General features: G+C 34.5%; 1 protein-coding gene across 3 annotated transcripts in view; it reads left to right on the forward strand.

Annotated features, from left to right (window-relative positions):
• The window catches only part of GRM7 (glutamate metabotropic receptor 7), an 874508-nt gene that overhangs the window by 25467 nt on the left and 831121 nt on the right, over positions 1-17920 (forward strand). The gene's annotated exons all lie outside the window — the stretch shown is intronic.

Here is a 17920-nt window from a genome sequence, read left to right on the forward strand (position 1 = left end):
AATTGAAGCCAATTCTGCTTGTTTTACAATTGTATTTGTAGCTACCCATTTTACATATCACATGCTAAGCTTCACATCTTTTTACCCAATTACAGACACGAGAGGGGTAAACTCTGTGCTGGCAACACAGCAGCCATGTGTGCTGGGCCACAGCCATCCCGGGATGTGAAAGACTTCACTTAATGTCTTTGTCACTTGAGGCTACATCATTTCTCTCTTTAGAGATCAGCTTCTGTTGTGTGGGATATAAACCAAAAACTCAAATGGAAAGATGCCAATTAGCTACAGAATAAAGCATAAGGATTTATATTTTCTGTCATTTGACAATGTTGGGATCTGACATATAAGTCTTTGAAGAGAAAGGTGTGCATGGCCCAGGGACAAAGTTGAGATTTCATGTGGTAATGTGTCCTCTTTCTGTCATGACCTTGATGATGATGATGATGATGATGATAGCATCAGTAACATTTATTGATGTTTCCTAGATGAAGGCCATATTATCTTAATAACCTTTAATCTCCACTATGACCCTACGAAGTAAGCATTATTATTTCAGTGTCCTTAAGGATCAAAAATTAAGGAATTTATTCTAGATCACAATTAGGTGTTAGAATACAATTACTGGACACTGGATCTACCTGAATTATATTGTATGAGCAGAGCCATTTAATTACTGCTAAAACAATGAAATTTGTATCTAATTCTGACTCTGTTATTGCAGAGCAGCTGAGTGTGGTTGAACTAAGATATCTTAATAGATAATATAAAGTAAATTACTTTAAAGTATCTTGGCATATATTGCACTACACTCACATCTGTCATTGGTTCTATTGATAACTGTTGAGAAACTCATAACATGAATCCTAGTTTCGTGTCTAACTCATCTTTTATGTAATAATTGATCTAATTTGAGGCAATTATCTTTGTGTTGTTTTCTTTCCTACAGACGTAAACTGAGCATGCAAAACATACCCACCGTCTTGTAAATATATGCCTTTAGTTGTATGGGTACTGAATACAAGTGAGAAAGAGAAAAAGACACACAAATATATCTCTCAGAATTTGAAATACACTCATCAATTTTTATACCTTTTATATTGTCAATCCCTTTTAGCATTTACTAACACCAATCCAACGTATATTTTTAACATAGCATTTCCTTACCAAACATTTTACATATGGTTATTAGTTATATTCTGCTATTCTAACAATAACACTAATAATTATAAGCTGTTTAAAAATTCATTAGACTTTACATTTTTAATCCCTACATCCTGAAAATAAGATGGGAAATAAAGTAGAGAGTAGAAAATCTATATATGTTTTTCTTTCAGTTGGCATGAGAGGCTATCCTAATATCACACTCCTTTAGCATTTTCTATTAAATTGTTTATTCTTTCCTGGGGCACATGAACAGTTTCCATTAAAATAAATAGCAGTCCTTGAGTGCAAACCTAGAAAAGGAAATATGAAAAACTTTTAGATAATAAGTCAACTCTTCTTGAAAAGTTCAACCACTATACGTTCCTTAGTGAAAATCTTTCTATGTATAGATGAAACCTCTCAGATTTGGGGAAATTTCAATAGCAGAGAGTGATTCTGAGCACACTTGGTTCATTTCTCTCTGTTTTTTCGCCTTGTTTCATAGAGATTACAATCTGTAGCAGTATTACATATTAAGTAGTATAGGAAATTGATATGACATTTGTTCTGAATCTCCAAGGTAAATTTTAGATGAAGATGCTATGACATTCACTAAGAACAGAAATATTCTTATGTTATCAAATGCATTGCAATAACAAAAGCAAATCCTATTTCTAGCTAATAAAACATGATTCTTTAGGTGATATTATATTGTGGCAGAAAAGGAATTTATATCATCTATTGTTTCTATCCTAAAAATGCTAGAATGGGGACAAATGAACTAAATTAATTGTTTTGGATTGAAGTTGTAGTTTTTAGTAGCCATTCTTAGTGAGTTTCTACGGCAAATGTAGCCCATTTACCATCACCACTAAATAGTAAGTATGCTACTGTGTAGATTTACAAAAAATAAAACACTATCATATTCATATATATTATTTAAAAAATGATTTTGTATTAGTTTATCTGTTTATCTTTATAACATAGTAGATAACTATACTTCCTAAAATAAATAAAAATATACATTATTTTCAATATATGGCTTGACTGTTCAAAAGCATTCAAATATTTATTAGATGTCAACTAAGTATAGATACTACTCTAAGCAGCAGAGATATTACATTCAACGTAGAGAATGCCCTTGTCCCTTGGAGCTACTATTTAGATATAAGAGAAATATTGGTTTAAATGAAATCAAATCATTTATTAGCTACAGAGCTTCTTAAAGAGTCATAGTGAATTATGAATCTGAGTAGGAGATGTGATCAGCAGCAGGCCGCAGATTTGTTGGACTCTGAATCTTTTCTTTCATAGACACTCTCCCAGGAGTCATAATCCAGAAAACACATTAAGAGATCATAGTGTTCTGTACTGGCTAATGATATTCTATTAATCAAACAGGTACCAAACATATGACATTATTCTGGATATTTTGGAGAATATAATAATGTACATGAACACTGTGATTACAAAGGAATCCAGTTAGAAAGAGAAGACATGGAGCTATAATTTATTAAAGAAATATACACACATACATACATATACATGAAATATAATTCACATACTGTGTATATGTGTACATATCTACATAGGTATGTATATATAAATACATACACATATACATTGCATATACACATATGCACACATAGAAGTGCAATCTCAACTTCCATGCTCAGAGCATGTTTTGCAGAGAAGATAGAATGTAAACTGGGTAGGCTTTCTGAATCTTTACTTGATTCTGACTTTTGGATAAAATCAAGCATTTCAACTGGTCAGTTAGTCTGATCTTGATGGAAAAACATTCATCTGGTTGGAACAGTATGATTAAACATGCAGTTGTAGAGATGTCCTGACTGTATTATTCTAGTGCTTGGAAGATGTTGAAACATCTGTTTTCTCTTGGGAATGGAAAGGTATCTCAAGTGAAATCTAAGTATAATAAACAGAAGCCAGTGTTCTTTTTTGGGACACTGCTTTGATCCTATAACAAGTAGCAATCTCATAACCTGTTTAAGATTGTCTTTATCCAAGAGGGTTCTTAGCAATAGGAGTAGAAAAGAAAGGCCTCTCTTACTGGGTTCCTGCCCTTTGTCTGTGAACCAGAGAAGATGCCAATAGATGAACCAGGTCACAGCTATCCACAGCAGGAGACAGGATGATTATTAACCCTCAATCTAGTGGAAAGTAAATAGAAGTCTAAAGAAAGACTCCAAAGATTTCTATACCTTATATACTTGGTACAACAAAGATGTCACCTCAGTGGACCCCTTCCCCAGAAATGCCAACATGTTTTTGCCAGTGTGTGACAGAATATTAGGGGTGAAATCGGGGGAAAGGATGGGAAGCTGCCTTAAAATTCTGGCTCTTTGACCAGGGAACAAACAATAGGTTTTCAATAATCTTAGCAACCACATGTGTAGTAATGATTATCAGAATAACTGCTCTTTTCTGCCATATGGTAAACACATTGCCAAACTTATTTTTTCCTTCAACTTTACAACTCAAGTTCTATTATTATTTCCATTTTACAAATTAGGAAATTGAGGCTGAGATGCTGTCATTTGGCCAAGGTCACACAGCTAGTAACAGATAAGTCTGAACCCTTTCTGTTGGATGCCAAAGACCATAATTCAAGTCCTTCAGAATCTACCTTAGAGCATTTGAATAAATTAATTTTAAAAAGCCCTCCTAATCAGACTGATCAGGTGATTATATTAGGTTAAGCAAAGTGGGAAAATGGTGTAAGAATATTTGAATTGTAAATACAAGAATTTACTTGCATCTAAGTTATCTAAATAATATTTAGCTGATAGCTTCATGATTACAACAACTGAATAGAAATGAACATATTTTGCTGTTTAGAATAAGATTGCCCATTGAGTAAAATTCATATTTATTCCTAGCCCAATATAATATGAGGTGCAGATGACATTGAGATGCCGTCTAGTAGTCCTCTTATGTAGTTCATCATGTCAGCCCAGTCAATAATTTTGAAATGTTTTGAGTCTATAATAAATGCAACCATAAAGCATATTTCTAATCAATGCAAATAATATTTTCCTATGCTAAACCTGAGTTAAATTATAAAATGCAGCAAAGATTAATAGGCCATTTTTTTCTTCATCAGTTTGTTAAATTACTTAGTTTGCAAGCCATTCAGAAGGATGTGAATTAGAGCTGTGCTGAGCCGTAGCAATGAGATTCCGCTTTTGATGAAAGTATTCCCATGCCTGCCCCTTACTTCTGGCTTCTTAGGAAAGAAGGGGAAGTTTCTTCTGGAAAAAAGCAACATGTTTATGGGCTTGCTCATATAGTATGAATGGAAGAATTGTGTCTCTTCTAAGCCAAGCCTATTTGGCATATAAAATAATTTTTACCTACCATTTCATAAAATGAACATTTGATTTGCAAGTGAAGTCTTATGTAATTTGACTCCTGGATCATTTTCATGAATAGATTTTGCTTGAGATAAGTTGTTACTTAATATATGAACTGCAATTCGGTCTGCCTAGCTGATGTGTGTAATCTAAAATGCAAGTCCCTGCAAGGCAAGCATTGCACCTGCATCATCAGTGTGACCTATTTTGAGTTCAATGTCTAGCATTTAGGAGATGTTCAATAAGTAGTAGTGAGGTTTGCTTCCCACCTTTAGAGGGAGGCAGGGTATTCACTCACTCCTGTGTCCGGTGAACACTGGGTACCAGAATCTTTATACATTATTCTTCATTTCCCTTTGTGAGCAGGCTGAAGGTTTTTCTTTTTTTTCCTCCTTAAAATGCCTATCTCCACTTGTTTTCCTGGAAAATAGCTCTTCTTTCTTGAATACTTAGTCCTGTTATTGACTGCTTGAGATTGTGATTATTACCCCTGACAAAGAAAATTTATTTCTTCTTCAACTGCACTCCACCAGTCATGTATTATATAAATGTATGTGTGTGCTCTGTTATAACAGCAATCATATTACATCATAGTTATTTGTTTGCCTAAGTGTTTGAAAGATTGGGAAGAATTCTTGAGTGTGGTGTATTTCTGTTTGACAATTTTCCTGAGCAAATTACTCTAACACATAGTGGGTGTTCCTAGGATACTAGCTGAATTGAATTACATTTTATTGCCAATATATAGACAATAATATCTCACTGTTCTTTTGACCTCCAGCTAGGAAATCAGCTGGAAATTTCTGTAACTCACACTGTTGAGCAGCTTTTTAGTCATTGTGTATGGGAAGCAATTCTTCGTGTTCTAGCAGTTCTCAAAGTGTGCTACCTAGACCAGCACATCAGCATCACCAGGGAGTTACAAATTCTAGGGCCTTGCCCTAGATGGGAAGAGTCAGGGACTCTGGGATTGAGCCCCAATGTCTGTGTTTTAACAAATGCTCCAGGTAACTTCAATGCCTACTCAAGTTTAAGAACCACTGGTTATCAAATTATTCTGGAACCACATGGAAAATAACTCTTCTTTCTTGAATACTTAGTTATCCACCAGTTTAGATCCAGAGCTTAAGCTTTAAGCTTGGTGCACACCTGACTCCTAAGCTCCACTCAGCTACTAGAATGACCTTGAGCAAGTTACTTCTGGTACCTTCTCACAATTTTTGTACCTTGCTTAGGTTATAGGGATAATTACATTAGAATAGTTCATTGGGGAGAGTGCCTGAAACATAGTACGTGTTCAATAAATGCTAGCTGTTACCATTATCATCACTTATAAAGTTTTGACTCATCCTGAAGACCCACTTCACATAAAGGTAATAATGTTTGTAAAGTTAGCAGCTTAGAAGAAATATATTACGAAGTTCAGCAGGAAATCTGTGGTAACCTGAAAAGAACAATTTGAGCACAAGGTAGGGAAACAGAGATAGTGTAACATTAGTGTGTCAGTAAAGCTTGGCTACTTTTATCACTCTGTCTAGAAGGGAAAGAGAAGGAAGGCATTGCTGGACAGTGGGGGCCTCCCCATAGAAGCTGTGACCTTAAGTTGAGGGATGCAGCCATCCTTCAGCAACTTAGCAGGGAGAAAACCAATGGAATAAACACCCTGACTTCACTCTTCTTTCACCTTTTCCCCAATCTCCCATGGGTGTTCTCCATTAGTGAACCCAATAAGAAACTAGAAGGCAAGTACGTCCATCAGGTTAGGCCATGGAGAAAGAATTTGGAAAGGCTGATAGAATATATATATATATATATATATATATATATATATATATATGTATTTATTGCCAGCTGTAAAATTACTTGTCATTTTCATGTAATGGCCACTATAGAAGCATTGACAAGTAATTAGTGCTTACTTGGTAGACACAGGAGGCTTCAGGGTAGAACTGGCATTTGAATTGGGTGTGAAAGGAAGATTTGGATTTTAATGATGACTATGAAGTAGGGATTGGTGAGAGACCAAGGACAAAGGAGTGTCATTCCAAGCAGAGATAAAGCAATGCAACAAAGATCAAAAAAAAAAAAAAAAAAAAAAAAAAAGGCAGGGCAGTGCATATGGTAGAAACAGTGACTGTTCTGTGTGTGACTGAAGTCAGTATTTGGATAACATTAGAGTTCCCTCCTTTAACCTCAGTTTCCACCTTCTACTCTCTTCGCCAAGAATAGGAAAACAAAAGTGAACTTAAGTTGGTGGACAAGGATGACAGTGTCAAGGAAAAGATACTCCCCAAAAATAGGTTGGCTGGGGGTATCTATTTTGGCTATGCAGGGAGGACCAGGTATGGTGGTGCCAACCTCCCAGCTACTCTGGAGGCTAAGGCAGGAGTGTCACTGGAGCCCAGGAGCTATGACTGCACCACTGTACTACAGGGCAGCAGTAAGAGATTCTATCTAAAAACACTTTTTTAAAAAAAAAAAGGAAGAAAGAAAGAAAAGAGCACTGATAGGACTGGTGAAGCTGGGCGCATGACAGGTGGTATTGCCACAGTAGAGTATGCACAAGTGGATGTGACAAATTCAGACTGTGTTCTTGACTCTTGACCAGTCAATTTACTTAAACTCTCTAGGCTTCCATATCCCAATCAGTAAAATGGGGACAAAAATCTAGCTTCCTCAAGTGTTGCTGTGAGGATATAATAAGACATAGAGGTAAGAGCTGAGTCCAGTAATGAAGTTGTAAAACACATGAGCTAAGGTGATAATGATCATGTTAAGAATAATAGCTATCATCTATTGAATGCTTGTTATATCTCTGATATAACAAAGGAGGGAACTCTGCACTAGTTCTCTTACACATCTTTTCTCACTTAGTTTTGTCTATTTCTATAGGTAAGACACAATTGATGACTCATTAATGAAGAAAGTATCAAAGTGAAAATGTACCAGGAAATTAATTCTTAATGAATCTCTCAGCTTTTTATTACAGGGCATGTAAAATATCCGACAAAGAGCTGGGCATAAAATGCTCAACTGGACAACTTTTGATAAAATATTAACTTAATAAACAGGCAAAAATAGGTTAAGGATTTTTGGAGGGCATGTGATAATAATAGTATTAGTGTGATGTCTTTTGAAAGTGCTAAGTTCTCTAGAGGTCAAAAGGGGAACCAGGAAAAGGTGAAAAGATTTTTCTGAAAGTTATGGGGAAACCAAGCTGTTAAGACAACAAAATGGGAAGTCGTAAAAGGTCAAGTTACTCATAGGCCTTCTTAAAATAGTTCCATGAGAAATGTTTACAGTGATTAGGTGCCAGAAAAAAAAGAAAATCTCTGGCTTCATAAATGGTAATTTATTTTAGATAGACTGGCTAATGATAAAAATAAAGACAGTATGATAGACTTTTGAGAGCTTCACTGACCAAACTAAGACTAAAAAGCCTAAACATCAAGATGTTCATACTTTTAATCAACTTTGGAGGTGAGAAAAGAGAGCAACTGAAGTTAAGGGGATTTTATCCAAGGTCACACATTTAATTAGAGGTATGTGGGAGACATAAACCCATTTCTAAAATTCTCAAGTCAGTATCTTTACAGAAGTCAAATATGTCCTTGTCAAAAATAGCATGAACTTACTCCCGGGAAAAATGCTTAACAAAATAATTGGAGCAATAATGGATACAGATATAAGAGCTAATTCAAGAATCCCAAAATTGAGGTAAAAAAGTAAGTATTGGTTAAGATAATCTGAAAATCATCTGGAAGGGGAATATGGTTAGAGATGGCAATTTGAAAACAGTGAGTCCTCAAAAGTAAAAGGTCAAATTACAAGCAGTGTGGGGACCTTTAAGACAGAGTTTATAGATTGAACAACAACAACAACAACAGTTTAAGAATAAAATAAGGGGCTGACATGTGAACAGCAGTCTGGAAAGTGTTACAGAAAAGTCACATCACTGTAAACTTCTGTTTCTGTATACTTGGACTGACTGGAAGGCATGAAATCAGCTGTTTTAAAAACACGAGAATTAATCCGACCGTCTGGCAAATAATACAAGCTATTATTTGCACTGACATTAATTTATACACTTAAGGCACCACATAAAACTAAAATTGAACAAAATACATGATCTTGATATGATTATTTAAAAAAAAATAGGAAAGCTAACCTTTGCCCTGAATAAGCAGGATGAAGATGAGGGCATAGATATTCAGAAAGAGAGCATTCTTGGAAAAAAAAAATTATTTTAACATCTATTATCTACATCAGATTTGAAATGTGATGATATAAAGAAAGAGAAGTCGACTATTGATTTTTAAAAGGTAATGTGTTGGCTGAAAGAGAGAAGAAGCTTGTAGAGAGATTGAAAGCATTCTTTTAAGTACATATCTGGATGTCATTTCAAAAAATAAACACATTTCCCATAACAATGCAGTGAGGTTAAAAGAATAATGCAGGTGAAAGCTTTTTGGCCCAAGGGAGTTCCATCAGGTCTAGGTATTATTGTTTAACACACCACGACCCAGCCCTGCAAGCACCAGACTATGGCTATTTTTATAAGATCCAGTGCAACACTCACAGTATTTCTGGCATTAGAACCTGGCAAAGTTCATTTTGTTTGCATTTTTGTGATGCCTGCTCTACTCAGATGGAATAACCCCTCATTAAAAAAAAAACTGGAAAATAGTTTTCTTCATTCAGTGAAACTAAAGTTTATTCTCCAGGTTGAGTTTTCCTGTCTTAGAGCTCAGAAATTAATAATGGGATGTATATTACATTTATATTTGCGTTTATTTAGGAGTTAGCCAGAGGTGACAAAGTCATTAAATATAAGTTAATGACAGATGCCAAAATATGAATGACAGGCAAGTTATTTTAATCATGCATTTTATACAAGATCCATCTGAGAAGTAAAAACATTAATAAGTATAATTCAGTTGTTCAACGAGAATTTTTCTTTCTACCACTTTAGCAATAAGAAGACATATGTAGAATGATTTGAAGAGAGAAATCTTTTCATTGTTTTATTTGTTTTGTTTTGATTTATAATATATGTGAAATATTTTATGAGGCCTTTGGTAATACACCAGAATTAAAGAGTTTTTAACTTTGTGTTGACTAATATTTTTGTTATTTTAAAATTTTTATTTTAGTTTTAGTATTTTTTGTTTCCATTTATTTAGAATTAATGTATTTTTCTCAGCAGTGTAATATCAGTGAAGTCCTCTTAAATTTCTATTTGTCAAACTTTCATTAGACTCTACATTTCTGTATGTTTTTAATTTTCTACATGTTTGATAAGAACTTTTCTGTCTTAAGAACTTTTTTAATTTGCCCTTTGGAGATAAAATTTATGGGGATTTCCTTGACCTTAAACAGAAAAGAAAACCCTAATTTTTATATGAAAAGACAAAGATTTTATTACAGAGTGAGTTAATGTTATATGTACATTTGAACTAATTTATGTACTTCAACCAGACCACCTTGTGCTTAAGCTAACCTCCAGATTAATGTCTACCACGAAGCACACACTTTCAATACATGGCATTGCCTTGTATTACTTTAAGTCCAAGAGAAATTGTTTTGTCTTTTGAAAAGCATTAGTTTTCGCACAATTTTTAAAAGTGACAGCTATCCAAATGCAAGCTGGAAGATTGTGTAGAAAGAAGTACAGAAAATGAAAAATGTTAGGTAAGCCCAATGTCTGGGTTAAAACTTTCTGTCCTTTAGAGGAAGAATTTGGAACCCAAAGCCCAAATTTATAGATTTTTAGGGTTATTGAAGTATATTCCTCCATTTTATAGATAAAAATTTGAGTTATAGAAAATTCAAGTTAAATGGGTTTAACATTTAGAAACAAGAGTCCACTTGCCCCAGAAACTTGAATAAACTTGTTTTGTAAACTCTTCAATTGCTATGGTGTCATGTATTCTATTAATTACAAATGCTTCTAAGATTTAGTCTTTCAATGGCATTTTATAAGCAAATAAAAATATATTATGTCTGAAAGCAAAACATGATTGTCTAGCCAGATGTGCAGATTACTTAATAATTTGGAGTGTCATTCAAGCAGCAACTACCTGTTTACTTTTGACCTTCTTTTTGACTTGCCCAAGAATTGTTGAGTGCAGTAAGATTTAGTATGTCCCCTTGAGTTTATTAAACAACACATACACACAAAAACACACACACTCTCTCTCTCTCTGTCTTTCTCACACACACATACACACACACACCCTTACTCTAGCGCCTGGAATTTTAAGAGTTAGAACTTTTTATATGTTTTGGATACAGATGGACCATTATTTACTTGATGTGCTAATTAATGATTCTAAAATAATTAAAAACCAGCCTCTATCTTAAAAGCTGATTTCTATTTGCTTTCTTTACATGGGTGGCACGAGAACAATGATGAGATATTTAATCAGTATTGTATCGGTTTAAATTGAGAGGTTATGTATTTCTCCTGTGTCCTGCAATTGTGTTACAAATTTTTATAGTGCTTATAAGTCTGAACATATTGCTTATCTTTAGTTCATTTTTAGGATACTTAGACAAATTGGACCATATACCTAAGTTAATGTTGCCCTATCATCAATGTATACGATCCCTCTATTTCCCAAAATTTTATGGGTTTTTATTTTTTGGTCCTCGCATTCCTCTGCCAGCTTAATTCCTTTTTTCTCTGTTGTATAGTATTATTGCATTCTTTGAGTCATTTGACATGCAATCTCCCAACTCATCTTCCGTATTTATTTTGTGTGGATTTTTAAAAAACTGATTGGATTGTTTTGTGATTACTAATTTGCACAAAATAATATTGACTACAAATCACATCCTATGTTTTATTTTTTTCTAATTATAGTTTTAAAATGTATCTCTGTTGCTCCATATGAATTTAATTTATTGCTTCTGGCACTGTCTCACGTTTTCACATAAGTTAATACCAAGTTTTACTCGTCCATTACCCTAGTGATGAGAACATAGGCTGTTCTCAACATTTTCCTTCTATTATAAAGCAATAATCAACTCTTTTTGAGGAACAGGGTGTAGTTTCTCTCTGGTTTATACTCAGATATAGAATGGCTGAGGTAGAAGTTGTATATCTACCTTAATTCACAGATTATTCACCAGAATACCTTCACCATTTATCTCTCACCAGCAGTTTTTCTTTGACCATATCCTTAACCAACAAAGAATACTAGTTTGCATTTTAACTTTTGGAAATCTGGCATATAGAAATTCATATATAATTTTTTGTTTTAATTTCACTTTTTTGTGATTCTAATGAGGTTGAGTCTTCATATACGATATTGCCATTAATGTTTTCCCATCTGTGAATTGCTCATCTATGATCTGTGCCCATTTTACTAATAAAGGTTCTGTAATTTCACTTAGATTTGTAGGTATTCATTTTTGTTCAGATATAAATCCATTATTGATTTTTAGATATTGTATATATCATCTATAGGTCACTTCTTTTTAACTCTGACTTTGGCTCCATTTATTTTACCTAAATCCCTAATTTTAATGCAGCCAAATTTGTCCATTTTGCTTATATGCTTTTGTGTTTGTTTGTTTATTTGTTTGCTTGTTTGTGATGGAGTCTCACTCTGTCGCCCAGGCTGGAGTGCAGTGGTACAATCTCAGCTCACTGCAACCTCTTCCTCCCAGGTTCAAGTGATTCTCCTACCTCAGCCTCCCGAGTTGTTGGGATTACAGGCACACACCACCATGCCTGGCTAATTTTTATTTGTAATTTTAATAGAGACGGTGTTTACTGTGCAGGATTGTATTTATAGTATTTAGTAGAATGGTCTCTGAGGAAAAACTGTATGAGTTTAATTCTCAGCTCTGCCACATACGTCTTAGGTTAGTCACTTTACTCTCACACCTCAGTTTTCTCACCTATAAAGTAGAATACTAGTTTATGTCTCATAGGAATTTTTTTGAAAATTAAGCAAGTTATATAAGACAGCACAATATAAGTTACATCATTAGGTTAGGATTCAGCTCTGTGCCTTTTTATATAATGAACCTCTTTCCCTAAAGCTGGTAATTTAACGTTCTCAACAGGCCTTCTTTCGTGTACTTCCTATCTTTCTATGGTTCTATTTCTAGACCATCTGTTTAGTTGCATTTTCCATTTCTTGCAAAGCATCACAATGTTTTTCATCATCATGACTTCTTTATATGTCTTTTTTTTTTTTTTTTTTTTTGAGATGAAGTCTTATTCTGTTGTCCAGGCTGGAGTACAGTGATGCCATCTTGGTTCATTGCAGCCTTTATCTCCTGGGCTCAAGCGATCCTCCATCCTCAGCCTCCCAAGTAGTTGGGAATACAGGCACATAATGTCCTGCCTGGATAATTTGTGTATTTTTCTGTAGAGCCAGGGTCTTGGTACATTGCCCAGGCTGCTTTTCAACTCCTGGCCTCAATTCTCCTGTCCCAGCTCCCCAGATTGCTGAGATTACAGACACAAGCCACCACACCTGACTCCTAATAGATCTTAATAACTGGCAGGGCAAATTCTCCATCTTGGTTTTGCTTTCCCAAACTGCCTTAGTTGTATAGAGAACCTCATTCTTCCAGAATTAATTTCCAAATTGCTTTTTCATGCTATCCTTAAAAAAAGGTTGAATTTTTATTGGAATTGCATTTAGCTTATAGATTAATATAAAAAGATTGATATTGTTTGTGTTACGTCATCTCATCCATAACTAGTATGGATTTCCTTTACTCATGTGTTCTTTGATAGAGAGTTAAAGTTTTTACTAAGAAGACTTTATGTACTATTTGTTATATGAAGCTTTGTATTCTCTATAGTTTTTGTTGATATTGCAAATGTATCTTATATTCTATATTTATTGATGCTATTGGAAAACATTATCGATTTTACTATATTGATCTTTTGTCTTGCCACCATTTTAAGATTTTTTCTCAGATGTAATAGCTTGTTTGTTTTCTTGGGTTTTCAACTAAATGAATGATCAAAATATTTGTAAAATAACATTTTAATCTACACTATTTGAAAAGTTCTCTCTCCGTCTTTGTCTCTCTCTCCCTCTCCATCTTATGTTGGTCAGTTTCGAAAGATAATATTAAAGACAGACAGTAAATTTGAAAATCTTTATTTTGTTTTTCTCCTTTAGGGAAGTAATAAGATTTTAAAAAAATATTAGCATGCTAATTTTAATTAGCATTATACATATGCCACATAATTTTTGTATTATGGCCTTTGTCAAAAAAAGATAATTTTTTTTTTTTTTTTTTTTTTATTGCATTTTAGGTTTTGGGGTACATGTGAAAAACATGCAAGGTTGTTGCATAGGTGCATACGTGGCAGTATGATTTGCTGCCTCCCTCCCCTTCACCTATATCTGGCATTTCTCCCCATGCTATCCCTCCCCAACTCCCCACCCCCCCCGCTATCCCCCCTCCCCGCCAACAGACCCCCGTGTATAGTGCTCCCCTTGTCCATGTGTTCTCCTTGTTCAACACCCGCCTATGAGTGAGAACATATGGTGTTTGATTTTGTGTTCTTGTGTCAGTTTGCTGAGAATGATGGTTTCCAGGTTCATCCATGTCCCTGCAAAGGTCGTGAACTCCTCGTTTTTTATGGCTGCATAATATTCCATGGTGTATATGTGCCACACTTTTCCTGTCCAGTCTATCATCGATGGGCATTTGGGTTGTTTCCAGGACTTTGCTATTGTAAACTGTGCTGCAATGAACATTCGTGTGCATGTGTCATTATAGTAGAACGATTTATAATCCTTTGGATATATGCCCAGTAATGGGATTGCTGGGTCAAATGGAATTTCTATTTCTAGGTAAAAAAAGATAATTCTTATCTGGATCTATATTTATAAAATGTATCCTGTTCAAAAGTTTTGAACTTCATTGGATGGTTCGTATCCCCTATATCTAATAAAATGGTGGTATGGTTTTCATCCTTTATTTAACTAATATAGTGAGTCATAGTAATGATTTTCTGATAATGAACTGAACTTGCATTCTCAGGGATAAACCTAAATGGCCATATTGTTTTATCATTAAGTTAGCTTTTGTTGCATTAAAAGCCACCTCACCTTTGTTTGGCTTACAATAGCAATCATTTGACAATTTGGAGTGGGTTCAACTGGGAACATTTTTCTCCTGGCTTCTCCTGGGCTCATTCATACAGCTTCAGTTAGCTGATGAATCAGTAGGGGGAGGTCTCGTCAGAGGAAGCCTCATTTACTCTTTGGTGGTTGGCTTGGGCAATGGGGGCACTTGGTTCATGTGTAATATCATTAGGATCTGGCAGGCTAGTCCATGGCAACTGGGTTCCAACAGCAGCAAGACAGGTCACGCTCCTTTGCTGTTATCTCACTGCATGGCTGGAACAAGTTACATGCTGAAGCTGAGTCAGTGCTGAAGTGGGTGACCCAGGGACGAAGATACAGGAGTGGGGATTATGCCATTATTTTTGAAACATCTTTTTTTAATGTTTCATTATTTTTAATATTTTTAATATTCTTCAAAATTTATTTTTAATATTCTTAATATTCACATTATTTTTAATATTCTTCAAAATTCTGTGAAAAAATATTATAATCATATTTTTGGCTTCTATCTTATAAGGGAAATTTGACTTTCAAAAAAAATTCGTATTCAGTTTGATGCCCTCTTTTTATCTCAATTCTCTCATTCCAGCCTAGGGGCATTTAAAAGAATTAAAGGGAATAGAAATGAGTATTACATCTTAGATTGCATAGACTTAGACAAATGGGTCCCATCATGCACTGAGGATGTTCAGAAGGCTCTGATCTCCCAGTCGACTTTTGAACCCATATGTGCATGAAGCATTTTGAAGGAGCATAATATACAGTGTGTCTCATTTATACCATCCCAGCATTTTTCTTATGTTTTTAACTACTGTACAAAGAATTAAAATTGAAAGTATTTCCAGAGATGAAAAAAAAGTTTATCTAAATATACATTATATTTTTACCTTGATGCATTTTTTGACATCCTTATTTAGGTAGAATTGACATATAAAGAACTGCACCTATTTAGCACGTGCAATCTAATGAGTTTGGACATATGCAAACACTCCTTATACCATTACCACAATCAAGGTAATAGGCATATTCAGCACCTCCCAATATTCCCTTAATGCATTTTTTATAATCAATAGCATGAAAAGTAAACTAAAGATGGGTACATCTCTTGAGATGTATTCTTTTTTATTATTATTATAGATACAGTGTCTGGCCATGTTGCCCAGGCTGTCTCGAACTCCAGGATCCAAGGGATGCAACCACCTCAGCCTCCCAATGAGCTAGAATTACAGGCATGAGCCACTGTGCCTGGGCTATTTTTTAATTAAAAAATACGAAATTATTGAAAAAATAAAAACACAAAGTAAAAAGGGGAAATTCTTCATCGTCCCTGTCTCACATCCTTTCAGATGAAACTACTGTAAAGTTAGGATACCAGTTTTAAAAAGTTCATGAGATGAAAATGATTTGAAAAAAGGACCATGGAGACATTTGATCATTAAAGAGTTATGTTGAAGAAGATGAGTAACAGTATGATTTCTTGTTCAAAAATTATTGGCAAGAAGTGGTGCTCTAACAGCAAGGTCTAAAGTCAAAGAACTATAGCTAAAACTAAAGAAAAAGTTAGAGATCATTGGGTCCAAATTCACATTTATTCATATCAGGAACCTGAAAATCATAAATCATTAAATGATTTCTACTTATTTCTAAGTAATTACACAATGCTATTTTCCCCTAGTTTGACCATGATAAAGAGGGGAGGTAGGGAGAAGAATGAAAAGAAATAAGACCAATTTTGTTTTAAGGAACTATGGAGAGAGAACAATTATTGATTTTATCATTTCTGGGAGATAAAGCTCTCTTAGAAACAAATGTCCCATTAAAGTAGGGAAATACAGGATATTATCTAGAAAACCACAACAGTCCTCTTTCATTCAGCCTTCTTCAGGGCAAACACATTTTTAAGTTTATTTGTATTATGTAGTATTTTAGGTTATAAAATTGCTTTGTATTTAGAAGTCAGTTTCTTTTAGGCTGTGTTTTTATTCTTAATGTATTGTTCTCTCTTTCCCTCTCTTTCGTCTCACTCTTACTCCCCTACTATTAGCCAATTGGAAAGAAGATTACAGATACCATATATATGCTAAACTATGCAATAACAAAACCCAAAATGTAGCTAATATCTTTTTGTTAGAGAAGACAAAGAAAATAAAAAGACAAAGCAAGCAAGAAAATATTTCAGCTACAGAATCTTGAGAAAGTAGAAGGAATGTCTGGGTCCTTTCTGTCTTTGAGTAGATATGAAAAGTAGATATCAAGGTAGCAGCTCTCTTTCTAATGTAGGGATTCTGGCTGAGGCTTTATTTTGTTTCCAGGACAACAATCTGCTTATTTGGTTCTTTCACAGTTATCTTCACCTTTGAAAATTAATAATGATGAAAAGAATACTGTGTACTTAGATGATGTCTTCTTTTCTTTTTGTCTCATGGACTCAATGCACTTAAGCTTGCAGCAATGATCTGTTTAATTCTCCAGCAATCCTGAGAAAGTGCAAAAAGGCAGATGTGTTTTTCCCTCATTTCACAGATGAAAAAACTGAGGTTCAAAGAGGCTAAATTTTCCATCAAGATCATTCATTGTGGTGATGCCAGTACCAGAAATAGCTCCCCTATGCGCTTGCCTTTTCACAGGTGATTCTCTAGCCACTGTTCCACTCTGACTGCTAAAATTCACTCTATCTGTCCTCACAGAGTCCTTGAAGTGTCCTTTTATGAGGAAATTAAGACTATGGCAAGAGTAATCAGACACAAAGAATACTATATAAAAGGGCCAGTCTTTTTATCGGCTCTATGCCATAAAATTCCATAGCCACATTGTATGAGAAACATGAGATATCCATTAAGATCACGTTTCTATTAGAGCTAGCAAGAACCAGATTTTGCAGAAATTAAAGATGTGACTCGTGGCCTGACTGTTAAAATGAGTGCTTTGGGAGTCAGAGATGGATTTCTGGTTAGGTAAGTCAAGAATGCCCTTTGCTAATTGTTTCTCCCCATTTCTTAGAGACTTTAAACTCATAATTGACACTATATATTATAATTCAGTACAATTCATTATCCATCTTGCATGTACTTCCAGTAAACAAAGTTGCCTTAGCCATTAAACCCTTCCATGGATTCCAAAATGTATTACCCTAGGTTTAACTCAGCAGGTAGTTTACTAGAAGTGTTAAATTATCCCTGTTATGGACATGCAAGAATATGACCTCTGATTTACTTGTCTCTTTATAAAATGAAAATAGAACTGAAAGATTAGGGAAAATTTTTGTATCTGGCTCTTGTAGTCATCTAAGGA

Source organism: Aotus nancymaae, unplaced genomic scaffold (assembly GCF_030222135.1).
Source record: "Aotus nancymaae isolate 86718 unplaced genomic scaffold, 86718_ANA_hifiasm-v0.15.2.pri h1tg000046l, whole genome shotgun sequence".
Classification (NCBI taxonomy): Eukaryota; Metazoa; Chordata; class Mammalia; order Primates; family Aotidae; genus Aotus; species Aotus nancymaae.